Raw genomic sequence first — 16,408 nt, 5'->3', positions numbered from 1 at the left:
CTCCCATTTTGCTGCATCAGTCAGAAATACAACATGGCTTTCCGGTATTGAAGTGGCTGAAGTGGAGAGCATTGTCTGTATGTACGGATATACCATGATTTCTGATATCAGTTGAAAGGTGTCATCTGAAAATAGATGCACTATATACATTTGAATTCAACTGGAAAGTGCACAGAACACTTAGCACCTTTTTTTGACTGTCCCACAAGTCATGAGGTCTTCCTCAAGGCTTGAAATTGTATAAACATGTTGCAGTATTTTCTATCTATGACACACACAATGAGCATGAGAATTAGGTCAGAGAAGCCACAGAATAATTTGGGGAAAGTACTGATAAGCATACAAACAACTGTCTGCAGTGCCGGACTAACTTCATATACAGTAGTAATGAAAACAAACATGGTACTGTATGTGCGCATGAAAATCATGTGGTCAAGCTGAATTTCTAAAATGACTCATCAATACAAATACTGCCATATAAATGCTTGTTATCAAAGTTGCTGAGAAAACAGTTATCTTTTTTAGATGAACTAACACTATTTTGCGTCATCATTGTTATCATTGCCATTGTTCATCGCTGATACAGTAATCTATTATACTTTGCACTGCACTTTACTAAGTATCCCATTTCCATAAATGTGTTTATTGCCTCCCACTTGGTGTTTATGTCTGAGCCATTTCCATGTTTTTGACCTCTCCCTTGGACAGTGTAACATGTTACTGGATGTGAGGAGGAACACCCATGGGTGACACACCCCAAAAGCCATATGTATAAAAGGAAGGGAAACCAAGGCAAGATTAATGTTATTTAAGGAATTTCTCTGGGTGCCACAAATAAAGTTAAGAGAGATGCTGCTGGCAATTATTTCACTAAGTAAAACAATCCAGATATAATATCAGGAACATAGAATTAATATTTTTTCAATATTATTTATCTATTGAGTTTGGAACCCACCTGGTCAAGGTAAACTTCCTGTGGGTTTGTATCCTGGATGGAGGGATCAACGATATAAAGCTCACTGATCTCCTCGCCCCAGATTTGACCCCATGCCTTAGGTGTCTGTCTAATTAAAGTTCACATGAACAAAAGTGGAAACGTATTTGGTTTTGTGCTGATACTGAAGTATAATTATTGTATGTAGAAATGTGTGGGTTTTTTTTTTTTTTTTTCCATCAAACTACCACCTTGGAATGCACATAAAATGAAAAGAACTACAAGTTACAAACTTTACTTCAAGTAGTAAAGTTTTATTTCTTCACTGAATGCGTAGGACAGATTATTAAAGATGTGACAAGTAATAATACAACACAAAGCTGACACATTTACAAGCTTCATGATTAGATCAATGGAAAAAAACACTGCACTTTTTAATTGTTATCACCAGAATGCTTTTATGTCTTAACACAACGATAAATAGGTCAATTATTTTTCTCTGGAACAATTATTACGTGAGATTGTATAATACTAACCTCTCATTGATAAGTGAGCTTCCCGCGAACAGCTTGATTTGTACCTGAGCCTGCCTGCCCAATGTCAGTCAGTTGATCTCATATGTTAATGTCCCAGTAAGCATGTCTTCATAAAGCTGGTGGGCACAGATGGAGAGAGTAAACGCACGTGGCTCACTAGCCTCAAGGGGACTGCCGCCTTCTACCTGGGAGCAGTGAGTCTGGAATATCCCTCTATATGTTTAAATGTTTTAGCATGTTACTCTCCACTCTGCATAAGCACACACAAGATGTATATGGCGCTGTGTGGAGATCAGGCCATTAATTGAGATGTAACTACACTCTAATATGCCAGTGATAGCATGCTAACTGATACGACTTGTTCTTGGCAAGCACAGAATCAACCCTTAGCTTTTGAATATGCCTATTTTCTCCCTCCCTCCCTTTAGCATTAATTTACTCAGTGCCTCTCACTCTCTCCTTTTCTGTGTGCAGGAGTCTAAATTTTCTGTGTCCTGCCCTACTTCCCTTGGCAAGCTGGTGCTGATAGAGGTAGACAAAAAGCCCCTCCCCCTGCTCCCAGAGGATTCCTGGTTCCCTTCCAAGGTGGAAATCAAGTCCCCAGAGGGAGACACCTACCACTTTCCCATCTACCACTGGATCTCTGACAGCGATGTTAAGCTGTTCAGAGAGGGCACAGGTTTATGGAACTTTACTTTTCTACAATACCTTTCATTTATATGTTGAGCACAGAACACATAAATGAAAGGCAGATTCAGTGATTTAAGGTTGCAGGGTGGCTGAGGTCACTTCTTGCTTATATGTATCAACAATATTAAATCTTTTTCAACTCTAAGTCTTTGAAGTCATCATCTTGGCAAGTATAGCAGGGAGAAGGAGCTGAACCTGAGAGAGAAACAGTACTGGTGAGAGCAGCATTATAAATTACACATATCATGCACTCCACAAAGAAAGCAAGCCCAACCCTGCTGTTATGCTTGCCATGGTTTATTGTTAGTTTGTATTATATGTACTAGATGTCATGACAATGTAGTAGATATATATATATATATATATATACACACATATATATATATATATATATATATATATACATTTGGCAATTAGTATATTATACTTGCATACTATAATTTGACATTGCAGATCTATGACACTGGTGCCCAAACTGTCCCATGTCCTTCACCAATCTACTCTTCTCTATTGTGTATGTAGAGGGGATACCCCACTGCATAAAAGCGGACAATCCTCTTGATCTGCCCAGTGAGGTCCGCTTCTCCTTCACCAAGACAACAGAGTTTCTATACACTGCATCTACAGGGTGAATTCATCAAATTCTCTCAGACATCAAAAGTTTCTCAGATACAACCAGAACTCAAAATCTGTGCTGGAACAGCCCAAATAACCATCCACTGAACTGTATTCAGAAGATAAGATTGAATGAGCAAATACGTACATGTTCAGTTGTTGTTGTTGTTGTTGTTTTGACCGGCATCAAAAAAGTGATCTGTATTGTTTGCATTCCCTAGGCTGACAGAGCTGAAACTGAAGGGACTAGAGTTGTCAAAAGTATCGATATTTCGATAATTATCGATACTAAAAATTTGAAATGGATACAATACTCATTTGCAACAGTATCGAAACCAGCAGTGCTTTCTCTTAATGAAAAATCAAGCAGTAGCAGTCAGCTGGGTTGTTCCTCAGTCAGCAAACAATGCTACTGAGTGGTGCCGACGGAGGGGGGAAACTTGGCGAAGCACCTTAAAGTCCCACTGAAACGGAAGTTAGAGCGTCTTTAGCTTCTGTACTGTGACGTATTTCCCAGTGAAACGGAATATTTGGGCGGTGTACAGTTACAAGAGGGATTTAAATCAAATCCTTCGCATTTGATTGGACCGCTAAACAGTGGGCGGGGCTTAGAGTTTAGCACAATACGCTATAGAGAGAAACGGAGCTACAGAGGACTGTTGGCTCCACACACACCTCCCTCACCTGTTGTTAGATCAGGAGGAGGACAAGGGAGAGATGAATGAATTAGACCTCAGCGACATTGTTTTGGAAATGAAAACAAAGTTTTTGCCCACTGATATCCAAACACACATCTCTTCCTATCTCTCTCCATATTGCTCTGTCAGCTACTACCACCCAGAAACGGTGAAGTGCGGTTTTATATGACCTGTGTGGCTAGCTAGAGGTTGAAGAATGATTGATGGGTGGATGTCATGATATTATTGGTTGAAATTGTAAGCACATGGCATATTTTGTTTTACAGGAAGAATACATGATTGGATTTTGATATAAGAATACAAAGAAATTGATTTTTTTTATTTTTTTTGGCATATATTGTTAAATAGGTGCACAATATGACCGGGGATGTGATCTAAAAGGGTTAAAAATGCATTTTTCATTTCATCTCAACTTTAAGGACCGACATTCCAGTCTATATAAAGAATTTCGAGAGGTTAGCGAAAGCTCCCGTTTCAACATCACTGAAGCATTAAACATTTATCATAAACGTTAACGTATCCTGCACATTAGCCGTTTCAGTTTAGCTAGCAAACCAAATGTAAGCTACAGAGCTAGCTAACGTTATCAAGTAGGTTTGCCAGATGCCCGGTTTTCGACCGGACTGTCCGGTTTTCAGATGCATTGTCCGGGCCCGGTCAGAAGCTCGACCGGACGTTGAAATGTCCGATTAAAATCATTCTGTCAATAATAATCCACTAACTCTAGCCCTGCTGATTTTTCCCTATCATTGGTGGGTATCTGCTGCTTCAACAAGATAAAAGTGTTCTGATAGGCTGATGACTAGAGCAGGGTAATCTGCTGTGCAAGTGCAAAGTTTTGAATGAGTTTTATCGGGCCTACGTTATGGAGAAGCGTGCGTCTGTCTGTCTGTCCGTCCATCTGTCTCGTTTGCACCGGGATTTCCCCCTGCGTTGTCGGATATTAAGGGACTAGTATGGGTCTCTGTGTCTGTGTTTTTTGCTTAGTTGCTTACAGTCTATGCTGCAGAGGCCCGTAGGCAATATGATGTTTCACATGCTTGTGCAGTATAAGCTCACTCCCCTCAATAAAAAAGAGCAAATCATGACCGATCGACACCTGTCAATCAAAAAAATATTGTTTTCATGTTAAAATATAATTTTAACATGAAAACAATAAAAAAAAAAAAAAGACTGAAAATGTTCCTGGGTATTGTATCGAAGTTAGAAATTCTACTATCATGACAACCCTAGAAGGGACTGTCTGACTGCAAGCAGAATTGGACTGACATGCTATTAGCCCAGTCTTCTGCTGCAAAAGAATAGGCATATCAGGTACTGTGATACACAAGTTCATCAGTGTGGTTGTGCTTGAGTTTGGTAATGTATAGTTTGACTCAACAAACATCTAGAAAAAGAGTGTCCATGCCTGTGAGTGGCTCTGATTCAGTCTAACAGCATGTTTACTCATTGTTCTTGCACCAACTGCATTGTAGTTTATGGTTAGGCTGTAAAAGGGAGATGTTCAAGCCTGTAGTGTTTAGCTCTGTGAAGGTAGTAAACCCTATACTCTTTCCAGACTATGTTCAGAAACACTGGAGGGACAATGCTTTTTTTGGCTACCAGATTCTAAATGGTGTCAACCCCCTGATGAGCCAACGTTGTTCAGTCCTGCCTACGAACTTCCCACTGATGACATGGTCTTCATCCGTGGTAGCCGAAGCTTACAGATGAAATGCAGGTATGTTTGTCATATGCTTGATAAATGTGTGCTAGTGCTTTATAGGGGCTTGGGTGGAGGGTGAGTGGGTGTGTGTGTGTCGGGGTGGGGCATGATTGGAATGAATGAAACTACGTTGACTGTAAAAACTCCACCTACTAACACCAAAGTGCTGTGGTAGGACAGTGATGCTGTAACTAAGAGAATTGCTGAACAAAATACTTAATTCATATGTTGACTTAGCCATTAGTGTTGTAGTACTCGAGATCGGTCTTGGTCTCGAGACCGGTCTTAAGACCACATTGTGATGGTCTCGGTCTTGTCTCGGACTCGACTGCATTTTTACTCGGTCTTGACTCGGTCTCGGACAAAGAGGACTCGGAATTTTATTTCAAGACCAGTCGAGACCACAAGTGCAGTAACATCATTACCTGCCGGTGCATTGTCTGATTTATTTATTTTTTACTGTGATTGGATATAAAACTTTCCCCTTCAAATTGCAACGGATAACTTGGCTTATTTTAAGTTTGACAGTTTATTAACCACCTGCACAGTGGGGCTCTGGCAGATTGAGTAGGGGAGAGCGGGGCAAGTTGGCACATTGGTCAAAGTCAAAACACTATAACATAAAAACAATTTGTAGCCTATACATGACAGTAAGTTTATGTTTCTTCTCATTTCAGGAATCAAAATAATTATACATTGTGACATAAAAGCAAGGGTCAGCTATAACCTGATAATAATTTTGAATGTTTTAGTGAAGCTATCTGCTCAGGGTGTTTTAACACTTCTGTTTCATTCTGCCCACTGTCCTGAGCCTTTCCAAAGGTCAGTGAAATCGAATTGCAATGTTTCAAAGGATTGCCTTCCGTCACTGAGTACATACTGTACATCCATTTGTATTTTACTTAAATTCCTAAATAATGCTTTCTTTCTTTTTGAATTTTAGCAGAGAAATGGTGTAAATGTTGAGCCATCACTCTGATTACATGGTCTTGAAAATGGACTCGCATTGGTCTGGTCTCGGTCTTGACTCGGTCTCGCCCCCCTTCGGTCTTGGTCTTGACTCGGTCTTGCCCCCTCAACGTCTTGGTCTTGACTCTGACTTGATACGCTCTGGTCTTGGTCTTGACTCAGTCTCGGTTTAGGTGGTCTCGACTACAACACTATTAGCCACTGCAGTTAGAAAATCACGAAGATACTTCCAGGTATGTGAAAACGTACAGCTGGCTCAGGCTTCTACTGTGCTGCCTGGTGTACAAGCAAACACTGTATTTCCCTTATGCACGGCGCTTAGTGCTCTGCGTGGTCCAGAGAGCACATCTGATTCCCCCAAGCGATGCGCATTGCAAGCGTTACGCACTACAGCCGAACCAACAAAGTGTAAACAGAATCTTCATACTGTATGTGCTGTGAGACAACTTGTTTCTCACCCTCGCCAAAATGCCTTAAAAGAGTATTGTGAAGCATGATAATTATTCTAATATTTCAAACAGAAAGGCAACATATTCCTGTGTGACTACAACCGTTTGGATGGAGTGAAGACAAACGTCATCAATGGTAAGAAGCAGCACCTGATCCCCTCGTCCTGCTCCACCAGACTCCTGACGTTAAATTGATGCCCAACGCTATTCAGGTTAGACTAACCTATAAATATACCAACAAATACTTTGGTAGTGCTTGATAATGGGTTATTTAAAGCTGCAGTAGACAACTAAGTGGCAGTGTGAGATAACCTTTGAAGGTCTTCATTACCCATAAATCGTAATGTGACATCAGTGAATTTGCACACTCTTCTGACCTTAATTTCGCAGAGTACAAGAATTGAAATAAAACTAAACATAAATAAACAGAAGAAAAAGAACAAATAGTACAAATATTTTGCCAGAAAAACAGACAAAAACCAGCCACCTAAGAACAAGTCAGACTAAAAAGGCAGGTCTTAAGCTTTTGTTTGAAACTTTCAACAGATGTAGCAGTCACAAGATCAAAAGGGAAGCTGTTCCAGCTAAAGGCAGCCTCACCAGAAGTCTTTGTTCTTGTTTTGGAATCGGTAGATCTGAGGGCTGTAGTAGGGACATATTTTGGCAGCATGTCATTTATATACACAGAGGCAAGTGCATGGGTGGATTTAAAAAATAATAAGAAAATCTTCAAATCTATTCTGAAACTGACTGGTAGCCAGTGCAGGGATTTCAAACAGGAGGGATATGAGCTCTCTTCTTAGTTCCAATGAAAACTCTTGCAGCTGCATTTTGTACTACTTGTTGTAGTTTCCCTATCATCTTCTTTGGAAGGCCTGAGAGCAGTGCATTGCAGTAGTCCTGCCTTCTGGTAATGAAAGCATGCACCACTTTTTCAGTGTCAGCTGGAGAAAGGAATAGTCTGACCTTTGCAATGTTTTTGCATTTTACCACCTGAACCAAGATAAAACCAGTCCTTGGTTTTATCTTGAAGAAGTTATGCACCATCTATAGACTGATGTCAGAGATGCAATTAATAAAGGAGTCTAGGGCTGAAGATGATCAGGTGAAACAGAGATATAAAGCTGGGTGTCATCTGCATAGCAATAGAAACTAATATCACACTTGTGATCGATGGCCCCTAAAGGTAGCATGCAAATTAAACAGTGGTGTTTGCAGCACACCAAATGTAAACTCTATGTAATGAGAAGTTACCCAGAGAAACAAAACAATCACAGTTTCTAAGGTAAGATCTAAACCAGTTTTTAATCATGCCTGAGAGGCCAACCCACTTTTCCAGTCTATCAAAGTAGATATCATGGTCTCCTCTATCAAATGCTGCAGTTCGGTCTAGAAGCACCAGGTTAGTAGGAGTTTAGTAGGATTTTTCTACTGTCAAGGATTCTGAGATAATTAACCAAAGCTGTTTCAGTTCTATGCATAGTATGGAAACTGGAGTGGAATTTCCCAGTTTGTACTAAAATAGTCAGACAGTTGTATGAAAACAAGCTTCTAAAGTATTTTCCTGAGGAACATCAGATTGGAAATTGGTCTATAATTGCTCAAAATAGGAGAGTTCAGAGTGCTGTTTTTCAAAAGGCTTTGCACAATAGCAGTTTTAAATTGATGGAAAACATCCAGTCCACAGAGAGAGGTTGAATCCTTGGTAGTAGTAGTAAATCATTAACTTAAAAAAAGGTAGTGAGGATGGGGTTAAGGGCACAGGTTGAGGGCTGAAGTTTACTATTTTACAATAGCAGTGAAACATGTAGAGGGCTCACTGGAAGTGAAACCAAACAACAAACATAATCAGAGTTGAGTTTAGAGTATGAGGCTAATTTCATGTTAGTTATCTCGTCTTTGAAGAAAATGGGAAAATCATTACATATGGATACAGTGAGGATGAAGTGTTTATCAGTTGATCAATTTTGAAAATTGCCTGGCCATTCGGATGCTTCTATTGTATTAAAGATTGTCTTTTTGAATATCATGATAGATCTGCAATATGGTTTTCCTCCACTTATGTTCTGCCCTTGGACAATTTCTCAAGTAATGCTGTCACCTCATTTTTCTATTGAAAAATAGACAAAATAGTTTCTTTATTGAAGTGGGTCCACTAAGTCGATACTTGCCCTAAATTTTGCACAGAAATAATCAGCTAAATCACAGAAGGAGAGCAATGAAGTGGGTGGACCGTCAATAAAAAATGCAACAAAATTTCCAGCCACTTTCGAGTCAAGATAATATTGAAATACAGTACGTTTAGAGTTGAAAGGCGCATTGCATACCTTATCAGTAAAAAATACATGTGATGTCTGTGGCGAGTCCCTGAGTGATAATGAGATGGGTGTGTCCATGTTTATGAGTGGGGGCTTTGACATGCTGAGTAAAATCCATAGAGTTTAAAAGATTGCTGAACTCCATTTATGGTCATTGAATGAATCATCCATATACTCCTCTCTCTTCTCCTGTAGTTGAAACAGAAGCCAGCAGATGACAACCCGATTTTTCTTCCTACTGACTCCGAGTATGACTGGTTGCTGGCCAAGATATTTGTGTGAAGTGCAGAGTTCAGTGAGCACCAGCTTAATGTTCACCTGCTGCGCACTCACCTGCTGGCTGAGGTTTTTTCAGTCTCACTGCTGCACAACCTGCCCATGGTGCATCCCCTCTACAAGGTAACTGGATAGGAGTATACCGTACTTACGTATAGATTTACAGAGTATATCTTTTGGGTCATGATCCCTAAGAACAAACAATGGGAACTTGCACAAAATGCTAATCTGTGACACCAAAATTATATTATCATCTTCATATTTCAACATTCCAGTGTACATCACAGGGTATATCACTTACATAGAGACTGCCAATAATCATTATTTCACACCCAAAAAACATGAATTGCTTTTTCAATTAGCATATATATTTTTCCAAAGTGCGTCACACTTTGAATGGTAAATAGGACAGCAGTTTCTCAAACAGGTGGTATTTAAAAGTAATGATAATCTCTGAATTCCTTCTTTTCTTTAGCTCCTCATTCCTCACACCCGCTCCAGATCAACAACTTAGCCCGACTTCTGCTTATAGGAAAGGATGGAGTTTTCACTCAGGTAGGAAATGACCAACATGTAGATTAACACATTGCTAAACAGTAAGATGCATTTTTTTTTTTTATTTGATATCATCTATTTGCCTCAAACTATATTTGTCACACACTTGATTTGTTTCCTAGTTTGCAGCTTCTGGAGGAGAGGGGATGTTCACAATCCTGAAGAGATCGGTGTCCTCACTGACCTACAGCTCCCTCTGCATACCAGACGACATCGCTGAGCGTGGGCTGGAGTCTGTGCCAAACTTCTACTACAGGGATGATGGACTCAAGCTGTGTGACATCATCCACAGGTACTGTGCTGAACAAAATGTACACTGACTCACCCACTATAGTTAAAAAATCACAGAGGTATGGTATGTGCATGTATCCCGCACCAGCCTTGACTTGGTTGATGCTTGTTTGACCGTACTGCCTGGTGTACACGCACACACTGTCCCTCCCTTATGGGACTCTGCACTACCAAAAGTAAAGTGCATACTGTAATTCCCCTAAGTACTGCACATGGCAAAAACATTGTCTAAAGGTTTATCAAAAATGTTGTCGTTTGAAATACGTTCAGTAGTGTTCTTCATTTGTTATAGGTTTGTTCACGGAGTGCTTGGCCACTGCTACAAGAGTGATGCTGAGGTCCAGCAAGACTCTGAACTGCAGAAGTGGATTCAGGATATCTTTGTCCACGGCTTCCTTTCCCAAGCAAGCACAGGTGAGTTTGAACAAAGGCTGAACCATGAAAATAAGTGATGTTGTACATGTCCTTCATATTATATTCCCATTACTGTTATTGTAAATATATTTAATATAGTCTTATTGATTCATCTAAACCTTTCTAATTCTCGTCGTTCTCTCTAATTCTCAGGAATAGTTTTCTCTAATTCTCAGGAAGAGTTTTGGCACTGTGGCTGAGTTGGAGAAGTTTGTCACCATGGTGATTTTCACTGGCTCAGCCCAGCACTCTGCTGTCAACACTGGACAGGTGTTTCCTTGTCATTTATTGGCATAATGAATTATACTGGTGTTATTATTATTGAATGGTAGGCATTGCAGTTTTCTCTGAACTAGGAGAAGATGGGTAAATTTAGAGCCGGCCCCAGGCATAAACAGTTTATGCGCTCGTTTAGGGCCACACACGTCTGTGCTCCATCATGGGGCCACATAATTCAAGGATTTTAATGTATAGATCTACTGTTCCAGTGAAATCATACAGGAAAGCAAGGTCTCCAGTTATCATTAAATTCAATATGGAATGTAATAATGAACAGGCATAGAAAGTAGGCTATAATATTGTTGCTGAATGATACTTATGAAACTGAATTATAATGGAAGTAATGGAATAGTTTTCAGACTATAACAACTTTTTGAATGCCTAATAAAAAATCATGCATTACTGAGATCACCTGGTTAGACCCTTTCACACCACCAGTTCTACCTTTTACCAAGCTCATTGCTTTGGTATGAAACAGGCTATACAGTTTCATTCCAAGCATGAAGTCAGTATAAGTGTTGTTATGTGATGACGGCTGTAAGCAAGGAAATTTGTTTATCCGGTCAGCTGCGCATGTGTGACATTGGAGGTGACATTGGATATTGAGGTTTGTGTGGGAGCCTTTAAATCTAAACACATTCATGACACATGGCATTTGGCACTTATGTAAAGGTTAGCTTTACCGTGTAATACCTGCACCAATAATATGAATATAATTTTCATCTAAAATTTAATAGTGGGTTCATAATCGGTGTCAATGACTTCTTCATCTGTTATAGTATGACTACGGTGGTTGGATGCCCAACACTCCCATCTTCTTGTGACACGCTCCACCAACCACCAAGGGCTCATCAAGTGAGAGCACCATGCTGCAGACATTCCCCGATGTCAACATAACAGTTCAGGGCATGGCCACCATGTGGCTGCTCAGCAATCCTCTGACTTCGTAAGTACCCATGGCTTCATCAACAATTACATAATAATTTATGTTCCAATTACATAACCTTTTAGTAGTTTCAATCAAATGACAGACTGTATGACAGTGTATTCCTGGAAAAAAAAATTGTAAAAGCCTTGTTCTTGTTTTTCACCTTTTTTTGACATAATGTTGAATCTCACCAGGTCGCTCTTGGCCAGTACCCAGAAGAGCATTTCAGCGAGGAGACTCCTCACAAGGTGATAAAGGATTTCCAAGGAGAGCTTGAAATTTTAAGTGCAGTTGTCAAAGCCAGAAATCAGAGTCTGGACGTCCCACACACATACATGGTGGAGGTGGAAAATAGCGTAGCCATTTAAATATCGCAAAGTGTGACCTCCTTCCTGACTCATTGTCAGGTTGCTGATTCAGCACCCTGCAAGTGGGTTGGTTTGCTCTGGAATTTTCCACTGATGACTTTTCATATTGTTCTTTTATGGTATATTGATTGGCTGCAAACTTTACAAGGGATGTGTCTCTAAAGCTCTGTAAGAAGGCTGTCAATAACAACTTTGATTATAGTTGAATATATTGTTTTGACATTTTTTTTGTCAATTCATGATCTTGGATTTATATTTCTCATATTCTTAATCTTTGAATGTTACTTTATGTTTGTGTCATGTTTTTATTTTATTTTAATAGAACATTTTTCGGATACATATTCAAAAAGATATAAAGTTCTAACTCAGAAACTCCATTTCAGCTTGGTACTATAACATTCTATTTCCCATCCAATCACAAACTTCGATATTTCAGTAAGGACCAATCAAAATTGACCTTTCAGCAATTTTGCATAACGTATTACGTAGTGTATTTCTGGGTGCTTTCAAATAGAAAATACTATAGCAAAATGTATTTAATCTGATGCAATCAAGTCTTAATGTGCTTCAAAACTGCATTTACCATTAAACCTATAATCATTCCCCCTGAAATTGGGGTTACCTCATCGTAAACAAAGGTCAAAACCTTCATCACATCATTACTAGAAATAAAACATCAAACTAGTGTGAAGTTGTTAAACATTTTAAGATCTAGCATCTGCAGTAATGAGCCTGTAGTTTATGAAAATAATAGCAGTCACTGGTGAAGTTATATAAACCACTCGTAAAAAGGACAACGCATTCTTAATAAAATGTTTTAAAACATCATTCTGAACATTTATTGCCTACATTGCTGATAATAACTCAGTTTTAATAGGCAATTTACCATCTTCATCTGCACAGATTTTGTGCTTCCCACAAAGCTCCACTTTAGCTCCCATATTCTCCCTCTACAAGCTCCCATCTGACCACATCAGCCAGAAACATTATCTGCTCTCCAGAGTTACACTGAAATGGAGAGCATTGTCTCTGTAGCAAATATGCCACACTTTCCAATATCAGCTGATCTGTGTGATCTGAAAATACCCCTTTTTTGTTTGACCAGTATTAATAGTAATGAGTGTACAATTAGTTGTTTTCCTCTGATTAAAATTACATTAAAAAGGGCATGCTCTATCGTACTGTAAGTCCTAACTGTACTGATAATAATAATGATCATTAAAAATTATGAAAATAATTTCTATCTGCTAATATATCAGATTGCTTAACAGGCAAATGTTTTGATTCTGGTGTCACAATTTCAGAAAAGACATTTAAACGATAAATAACTACTCTCCTGTTGAGATGCCTCTGAGCATCTATAACCTTTAACTCAGTGGGCCAGTTGCTGCTCATCTCCTTAGTGTGAGTGTTTTTTTATTTTTTTATTTTTTTATGTGTATTATAAACGTCTGCAGCGACTCCCCTGGGCAGTTGCTGTAAATACGTCTGTGTTCTCAGTCATCTTGCCTGTTTAAATAAGATTATCAACCAGTAAATCTGTGTCTTCAAGTCCACACCCTTAACCTTATAAGATGTTATTTTGTATTCAGAGTGCCATGGGGTTACAGGCCTTGTTGAGATAGATTACAGTACACAAGAGTTTTGCCGGCTGGGACGTCAAAACTTTGATGCTCAGTATCCCAGAACTGCACTTTGCTCAGATTAAATCTTATAATTCCAAAGTCACACAGTGCTGGTGCAACTGATTGGATTTTGTAACGGGCCAAACAACACTTGACAGGAATTTGTGGCTATTTAACAAATTGACAAAAAAAAAAATTAACAAAAAATTGAAAATGTTAAGAATATGACTTCCACTATATAATACTAAAATGAATAATGGGTAGCCTTTCCTTTCACAGTCACCCAAATAACTGGTATTTCCCAGGTAAGGATTAGGTATTATAGGGTTGAATTCTTTCTGAAGGCACTGCATGTCACCTTGTTTTGACCTGTAAGTGCAGTGCACCCATGGGCCAATCATTTTGAAAATACTGGAACACAGTAGAGAAAATTATCATTCCTCCAAATCTGTCCAAATCTAATCCAATTCAATCTATCTATCGTGCTATCATTCTAGCAATGTAGACAACACTAAAATCTACCATCAAACTAGCCAGCTGTTTTGGTAGCAATCTTGCAACACTTACACCAATCAGACCAGCAATCATTAAAATATCAAGCCCTTCTCTGCAACCAGCATTCCCTACAATGTGGTTCCCTGAACCAGCTGGTATCAGACCTCAGCAGCATGTCAACACCAAGACACACACCAACACACACCAAGAGTCACAATAAAGTGCACAGATAAAAACAAAAAACAAAACAGCGCTACACAGATAATTGGAATAACAGAATGAAAAACCAGAATAAACTTCAGCGCTACCACACACTTAACAGAGAAATTAAATTGGCCAAACACCATAGCATTCATTAAGTTACAGAAAGAAACATTCTTAGTAAATATAGACTTGGCGACCATAACTTGGAAATTGAAAAAAACCTTCCAGGTTTGGTCTTTAGGTTTCCAGGTTTGGTCTTTGGGATTCCAGGTTTGAAAAAAACACTGGAAAACCAAAGACCAGAGGCTCTGCAGCACTGCAATCTCATGGACATAGAGACAGAAATACACTTTCTGTTCTCATGTCCAATGACAAGATAAGAGAAACCTATGACCCTAAACGGAAAGAAATATTCTCTGCTCTCTCTGCTACTATAAACTTATTTTATTATTAATATTGTCAGTATATATTTCCAAGCTATCTGAATGAACATGAACAGATCTCAATCTAATTGTAACTAAACATTCGGCTGCAAAAATAGTTTTTATCAGCACATATTAACAGCATAGAACTGTTGGAAAGTTCCATAGCAGTAAATCACGTCTCATAACCAGACTGTCTTTGTTAGGGAGGTTTTCGTGGACCCAAATGCAGACACAGACAGTTGATGAATGGAAAAAGGAAAAAGGTTTATTGATGGTTTGGGTGGAGTGATGTAGTCGGACCGGGCTGGGCTGGCTGATGGACGGACGAGCAGAACGGGCAGGCAGGCTTGCAGACGAGCCAACAGGCTGGCTGGTAGAGGCAGAAGAGCTGGCAGGCAAGCAGACAAGCAGGTGAGCCGGCAGGCTAGCTGGAGTGGCGTGGGCAGGTGGAGAGACACAGGGGAATCCTGGACACAGGAAAAAACAAGATCAGGCAAAAGGTTTCGAAGAGCACAAGAATGAACTTTGAATTAACAGGATACGGTACGACCAAGAGAGTGACTACCACTGGTATGGTGGAACAAACTAGCGATGAGTGGATGTCAAGCCAGGGTTGAAATACAGGTGGTGACGAGTAATGGGATTCAGGTGTGCAGGAGCCCAGGAGCAGGGGGAGAGAGAGAGCCACGCCCACGCCACACACTAACAGACAGACTTACACAGAGAGACAGACTGGGAGGCGGAGACACAAGGGAGGCAAGGAACACAGAGAAACACAAGGAAGACTAGAGTCACGGCAGGAGCTGTGACAGTCTTTGTGCACATGCATCTGAATAAACGGCAATATAATATAGATGTACAGATTGTGTGTGTGTGTGTGTGTGTGTGTGTTTACATGGCCTACCGGCTTTTCCCTCTGTGTTGAAAATCCTGACAATGGCCAGAATCGTAATAGATGAAGGTCCATGCTGCAAGAAGAAGTATGCAGGATAACAATAGTGTGCTTCGCTTGCAGCAAGCACACTAATGAGCTATTGATTAGTCAGTTGCTTCATTAATCAATTGATTGATCAGTTGACCCATCAGTTGATTGGTCAATATAGACAAAAACATTAACATCTTCAAATGGAGCCAGATAGGAAGGTAACAGACTGATCTTGTGCTCGACAGAGGACTGCATGCTTCAACCAATATAATTGAAGGAGCAAATGCTAATGCCCATCATCATCAGTAAGATGTCATTTCTTCAAGTAATTGTCAAAATTGTCAAATGTGTAGAGTTATAGAGTTAGAGTTATGTGTATATTCATCAAGTCAGCAAATGGTCATAGATACTACAGATTGTGGCACAAACCCTTTCAGGTTTTGTAGAGCACAATAAGAATAGTATGTATAGTCATACATTAATTTATGCCAAAGTGCTTCAAGTTAGAGCCAACTTAAAGCTTCACAGTAAGTTTGGCCTGGAATACAGGAGTTATGCAGTGAATATTAACAACACATCATTGTGTACAGTCTGCCATGCTGAGGAGGAGCTGAATTGTTAGATTTGAGATAGGAGTGTTTCTAATTTGCCCTATGTATTTCATGAATAGCTTCAATAAAGACAGGACAAAAGGTCAGCAAATTGGCTC

At 39.6% G+C, this 16,408-nt stretch overlaps 1 pseudogene; it reads left to right on the top strand.

Moving 5' to 3' along the window:
• Nucleotides 1-714: 714 nt before the first annotated feature.
• LOC139661680 (polyunsaturated fatty acid lipoxygenase ALOX15B-like) lies at nt 715-12,025 on the top strand (annotated as a pseudogene).
• The last annotated feature ends 4,383 nt before the right edge of the window (nt 12,026-16,408 follow it).

Source organism: Centroberyx affinis, unplaced genomic scaffold (assembly GCF_046629955.1).
Source record: "Centroberyx affinis isolate AG114_WGS23_722 - 3 ecotype Tasmania unplaced genomic scaffold, CSIRO-AGI_Caff_v1 ptg003583l_1, whole genome shotgun sequence".
NCBI classification, from domain to species: domain Eukaryota; kingdom Metazoa; phylum Chordata; class Actinopteri; order Beryciformes; family Berycidae; genus Centroberyx; species Centroberyx affinis.
Note: the sequence above shows the minus strand (reverse complement) of the source record. Positions and strands in the feature narration are given on the sequence as shown.